The sequence below is a fragment of the Dipodomys spectabilis genome, unplaced genomic scaffold (genome assembly GCF_019054845.1).
Source record: "Dipodomys spectabilis isolate Male_0828 unplaced genomic scaffold, ASM1905484v1 ptg000355l, whole genome shotgun sequence".
In the NCBI taxonomy this organism is placed as follows: Eukaryota; Metazoa; Chordata; class Mammalia; order Rodentia; family Heteromyidae; genus Dipodomys; species Dipodomys spectabilis.
Window position 1 is genome coordinate 1185816 of NW_024871032.1, and position 6149 is coordinate 1191964.

At 36.0% G+C, this 6149-nt stretch overlaps 1 non-coding gene across 1 annotated transcript; it reads left to right on the forward strand.

The window, feature by feature from the left end:
• The first annotated feature begins 3130 nt into the window (after window positions 1–3130).
• LOC122095515 lies at window positions 3131–3237 on the forward strand. Its single transcript, XR_006145162.1, has one exon. It is a non-coding gene; the product is annotated as a U6 spliceosomal RNA (small nuclear RNA).
• The last annotated feature ends 2912 nt before the right edge of the window (window positions 3238–6149 follow it).

Below are 6149 nucleotides of genomic sequence, written 5' to 3' on the forward strand. Positions count from 1 at the left end.
GAGAGGTATTTGGGAGTTCCTGCCTTGTTATCCACCTTCTTGGGGCTCCTAAAACTGGGTTCTTCCTATGGTTCTTGGATTCTCACTGTGGGTGCAGTTTCTTGCCCTTTATTATGGTCTTGTTGGTTTTCTATTTGTAGGACATCTTTAAGAATCTTTTGTAGGGCTGGTTTCGTGGAGATGTATTGTTTCAATTTTTCTTTGCTATGGAAGGTTTTAATTTGGCCTTCAGTTATGAAGGAGAGTTTAGCTGGGTAGAGTATTCTTCCTTGATAGTTGTTTGTGTTTAGGGGGTGGCATACATCATTCCAGGCTCTTCTTGCCTTGATTGTCTCTGCTGAGTAATCTGTGGTGTTTCTAATTGGTTTCCCTTTATAAGTTATTCATCTACTCCTTCACAGCTTTAAGGATCTTTTCCTTGGTCTGAGTTGATCCTGTGTGGATTATAATGTGACAGTGGGATTTCCTATTCTGGTCTGGTCTATTTGGAATTCTAAAAGCTTCTTGTATCTGAATAGGCCTATCTTTTTGCATGCTTGGGAAGTTCTCTGCTAGGATCCTGTTAAACAAATTTCCTAGACCATTAACTTCTGTTTCTAGGTGCTCCTCTACACCCATTATCCTCAGATTAGGCCTTCTGATGGTGTCTTCCAAGTGTTGGATAGATCTATCATATTTCTTGGACTTGTCTTGGATGGTTGTATGTTCTTTCTCTATAATATCTAGGCTGTCTTCAATCACCGAGATTCGATCTCCTGCATCCTCTAACCTGCTGTCAAGACTTCTACTTTAATTTTAAATTCTTCTCCTTCTAATTAGTCAGCTTTGATGGCTTCAAATCCTTTGTTGCAGCTTTGTTTTAGATCTTGAATGAACGTCTTTACTTCCTTAATTGGGTGTTCAATGTTTATTCTAAAATCACTTAGTTGATTGTTTATGGTTTCCTTGGACTCCCATTCCTTCTGTTGGGTTCCATTCAGCTTTCCCTTTGTGGTCTCCCTGACTTCCCTCAGCTCTTTTTTAATGGCTCCCATGAATGCCTTTAGTGATCTTTGTGTATACTCATCCTGCTCTATCAATTCCTGTATTACTCTTTGCTTAGCTTCCTGATGTTCATGCCATTCCTGTAGTTCACTTTGCGTGTTCTCAGCCTGCTCACACCATTCCTGCCTTTCTCTTTGAGTATTCTCAAGCTGCTCATGCAAATCCTGTATCATTTTTTGAGTAGCTTCCTCACGGTCATGATATTCCTGTATAAATCTTTGGATTGCCTCTTTTCTCTCCCTATCACTCTCATACAGAGTCCTTTGTAAGTTTTCAATCTTTTCCTGCATTGACCTTTTGTTTGCCTCCTCTCTCTCCCTATCACACTCATACAGAGTCCTTTGTATGTTTTCAATATTTTCATTTATCATGTTTGCCAGCAGTGGATTATTCATTATCTGTTCTGTTCCCTGATTATCATGAGTGGGAGTGGAGATACCCGGACTTGCCATTTTTCTTGTGTTTTTCCAGCTTACTCTGCCCATTTGGGATGAAAATAACACCAGTTTTTTGCTAGAACACTTTCTTAAGGCAAGCATCAACCAAAGTCTGTATTTGCACAGTCAATATTCTGCAGATACAGTCTAGTTCAACAGATACATCTATTCAACATTTAACAACTATATATTAATGGGGTGCGAACCATGAATAAGAATTTGGTAAACCAGAAATTATTAGGTTTTGGGAGACATGTGGGTTAACAATAGGAATAGAATGATGTGGGAATGTACAGGGAGAGTTAACTGAGTCCTAATCTCAAAGAAGGAAATAAGTTGGATAGTATGAAAGTAGAGAGCGAAAAAAGAAGAAGAAAGGAAAGGGAAAAAAGTGACCAAGAAAAATAGAAAAGTAAAAATTTAAAATATGAAGCAGAAATGAATACAAACTATTCAGAGAAGAACGTGAATATAATGAGAGACAGGGAGGAATATAAAGGAGATGTGAAAAATTTAAAAATAAAAATACTTAAAATATTATATAGGTATAAAGAGGTAGTACTGCTATTAAGGAATTTAAGTCTAAGAGGTTTTTAATTGAGTAATGAATTTGTGGATTAAGTGTGTACACAATGGGGGATAAGGTCTACTAATCTACTACGGGTTTATCCCAGGATGTGCAGAACAACAATTAAATCGCATAAAGAAGAACGAAAGAGAAGAAAAGGATAAGAAAGAAAGAAGAAAAGATCAGAAGTTCAGTAGAGCTAAGCAAAAAACAAAAAGAATTTTTTTAAAAGAAAAGAAAGAAACACGCACACACACATATACCCCTAAAATAAAAATTATAAGAGGAAAAAAAGTTACTAGAAAACAATTTTTTTCAAAAAAGGTAAAAATTAAAAATTTAAAAAAGTTTTAGAAAAAAGTTTTTATAAAAGGTACCAAAAAAAAAAAAAAAAAAGAAAAAAATTTTTTGTTAGGGGTCGGAAAAATCATGTATCTCCCTTATGTCCATAAATAGCCTCTTGTTGGAGTCTCTGGTCTGCTAGTGGTGTTTGATTTTCCTGTGGCTTGGTTGGTTTCTTAAGTCAGTTTGTTTGAACAGGCAGAAAAATGCTCTGCTTTACCAAGGATTTTGTGATCCTCCTCCCAGATTAGTTCAATGGTAGGGAGATATGCTTTGAGTATCACAAAAGAGGGAGATGGCTTTTTCCTCAAGTTTGGAGATGCTGTGATGAGGCTAGGTTCTGGGTAGAGTTGAGGACTTTCAGCAAACTTTAGCTTTTCCCGGGTGCTAGTTTGTGAGAAACTCCCAGAGCCCAGCCTGGAGCCAATCTCCGGGTTTATGTTTACTGAATTTCAATTGATTGTCAAGGCTGCTAAAGGGAGGGGCAGCCTCTGGCTCTGATTACCCAGTGAAGAAAGCCACTCCTATGGCTGGCGCCCGAGCTGGGTGACTTTCCTCTGGGTGGAGCTGAGTCTGGCAGGTCAGCTTAGGTTCTTGTGACCTGCTAAATGACTCCAGTTTTCTTCCAAGGCTTAAGTTGGAGCTAGCAGCTCCATCGAGCATTGTCAGTATCCAAGATGGAGATCTCCAGTACTGGAGGGTGAGGGAAGGCCTTCCCTCCTCTGCTCCCTGAGAAGCAGTGAGGAAGCATCATATACACTAAATTTGGAATGATACCGAGAAGATTAACATGGCCCCTGCTTAAGGATGACAGGCAAACTCCTGTCATTCCATCGCCTAATTTGTTAGGAAATGGAAAGGCTTCGGAAATAGATTATGAAGTGTAGTAAGCCAAGTCCAAATAAACATAGGTCCCATGGTTTCCCTAATTTTCAATAACTAATACATGTCTGGGATAAGCAGAAAAGGTCAAAAGCTATGAGCATATGACCAGATAAGATTATGTTAAAGGAAATGAACCGAAGTTAGTGACACAAGTGGTTTTTTCTTGCTTGCTATTGTTTCTCACATACTTATAACATACAGTGTGGTTTTTTTTTTTTTTTTTTTTTTTTTTTGCTTCTTTATATGTTCCGACCCCATGTTATAACACCTGTTTTCACTGTATTTGAAGTTGGTGCGCCTATATCTTGTCTATAGTCTCTTCTAATTTGTGGATGGGAAGAAGAAAAAGAAAATGCTTAAATAGGGATACAGGTTCACCCATTGTAACAATGAGATGCACAAGACACTATGTTGTATAATGAACTTTACAATTGAGGCAGGGGAAGGGAGGAGGTGAGTGGACTTGTGGAGGTGGAAGGGAAGGGATAGTAGGGGAATAATAAAGGAGGAGTTAACAATGCTTGTTAGGAAATGTACTCATTGCCTTGCTCGTGTAACTGTGACCCTTCTGTACAGCATTTTTGCAATGAAAACATATAAAAATGTTCTGAGATGGAAGAGTTTATTTCCTTTATTTCACTCATAAAATCGTTAAGAAATTAATGAAAAACACTGATATGAAGGTATTTTGAATAAATTTTGAATAAAGTGTGCCCACACACTTGCATGTGTGTTGGCATGCTCAGAGTTTGAAATCAGGGCTTCAAGGTCTTGCTAGTCCTTTTCGCTCTATTAGTGAGCTACTAAATGAGCTACATCTCCATTCCTGGCCCTTTGCTAGTTCATTAAAATTTTTGAAAAATAATCTTATGAATTTATTTTGCCCTGATAGGCTTCCAACTGTTATCCACAGATCTTAGGCTCCTGAGTAGATATCCCCAGTAGTAGGATTACAGGCCTTATAAACCAGCAAAAGGCTTTCAGAATAATGTATAAAGTAGAAGAAAATTTACTTCACAGGGGCCTGTTTTGTCATCTCCTACTTTTAAAACATTTTGGATTGATTATATGTGAATTTATTTCGTTTTGGAATTGTTAAAAGACAGTAAGTGTTGATATTTAAAAGTTTTAGTACATTTTAAAAAGGACACTGGAACTGTGGGACAGAAAATATATGCTTCTCTTTGTACCTCAATTTATAAGCTCAGTTCTGTGCATGATAACCCAATGTCACCAAGACATTGTATACTATTATTTCTTGGACAATATGAATATTGAATTGAGAGTGTCATAGAATGAAGAGATTTTAGCTACCTTTTGTGTATTGCTGAAAGACTTTTGGAAACTTTGACTCATTTTCTTCCTCACTCACTGTGTCTTTGGGCCATACACTTACTGCCTTTAATTACAATTTTTTCCAACACTAAAATGGTAATAACATTAGCATTATAGCAAATGTTATCTTAAGAATTAAAGGAAATAACACTTGCGAAATACTTAATATAAACTTGTATGGATGAGTTTGAGTTTAGCCAGCAGTCTTTTTTAAATACTAAATAAAATGTGATAAGTAGTACAGAAACCATTACATGTAGTGAGCATCCAGAACTAATATCTATTGACCATGCTCTGCTTCCAAGCAAGCCAGTTGGATAACTTCTCATGCTGTAAATCAAACTGGTTATCTTATGTCTTGTTAGAGTAAAAGTACCAGAGACAGAACGATGAAGTTATCTTGTAGACTGAGATGAAATCCATATGAAAATGTGTAAAACTGATAAAACATAAAAGTATCTGACCAGTATAATGTGTTTTACAACTTTTAAGTTACATCGCAAAGATAAAGAAGACCTAGAAGAATGAATTCTTTTTCTGTTTTCCTATCATAGGTTCTTAGATGGATGAACTCTTACTCATTCTTATACAGGCATGATCTGATGAGAGGAACTGTATTTTTTGTTTGCTTCCTTCTATTTATTCTTCAGTTTGAAATTTGAACCATTGGGACTGAAAGAAACCAAGGGAAATTAGACAAACAGGCTTTGGAAAGAACAATCAATGTAAAATATATGAATTACAGCCTTGTAAAAGGTCTAACTAAATTGAGTTATATAGTCACAAGTGTAAACAGAAAATGATTTAAGCAATACCATCTTATTGAAAATTGAAAAATGTTATGAGTTGCTACATTTTTTTTCTTTTCTACCTTCAATTAATTATTGATCTGGTTTAAAGAGCTTAAAGATGAGATTAACAAGGAAATGGATTAAAAATGGACAAAAGGTCTGAATAGACATGTTCTCCATAAAGCCCTGAAAATCGCCTGTGGGTTTACAAAGTTGTGTTTAATACAACTTCTATGCTGGCTTAATGCTTTTTGAGTAGAAGTCATTCGAGAAATATAATTCAAAATTACTATGATACTACTTCATCACTATTATAACTCATAAAAAAATCAATGGAACCAGTTGTGGTGGTAAAGGCTTGTAATTCCAAGCATTTAGGAGGTTGGATTTAAGTCTAAGGCCAGTTTGGGTTACTGCAGATAGTATAAACCTGCCTTTTATTACCTTTGAACAAAAAGTAATAATGTTGGTGAGTGGGGAGAAAAGGAAATTTTCTACACTCTTAGTTAGTATTCTCATTGTAGAAACTAGTATGCAGGTTTCTAAAGAAATCCAAAGTTGAAATATCATCTGATCCACCAATCATGTGATTATTTCTCACTGGGTAATTCGTAAATATATCTATAGTTCATTCTTATTCACAACAGCCAAGATATAAGTCAGAGTTCAGTGTTCAACTACAGACTAATAAAGCAAATGTGATACATGCACAAATATCATCATCTATTTCATCCTTAATATAGCAAG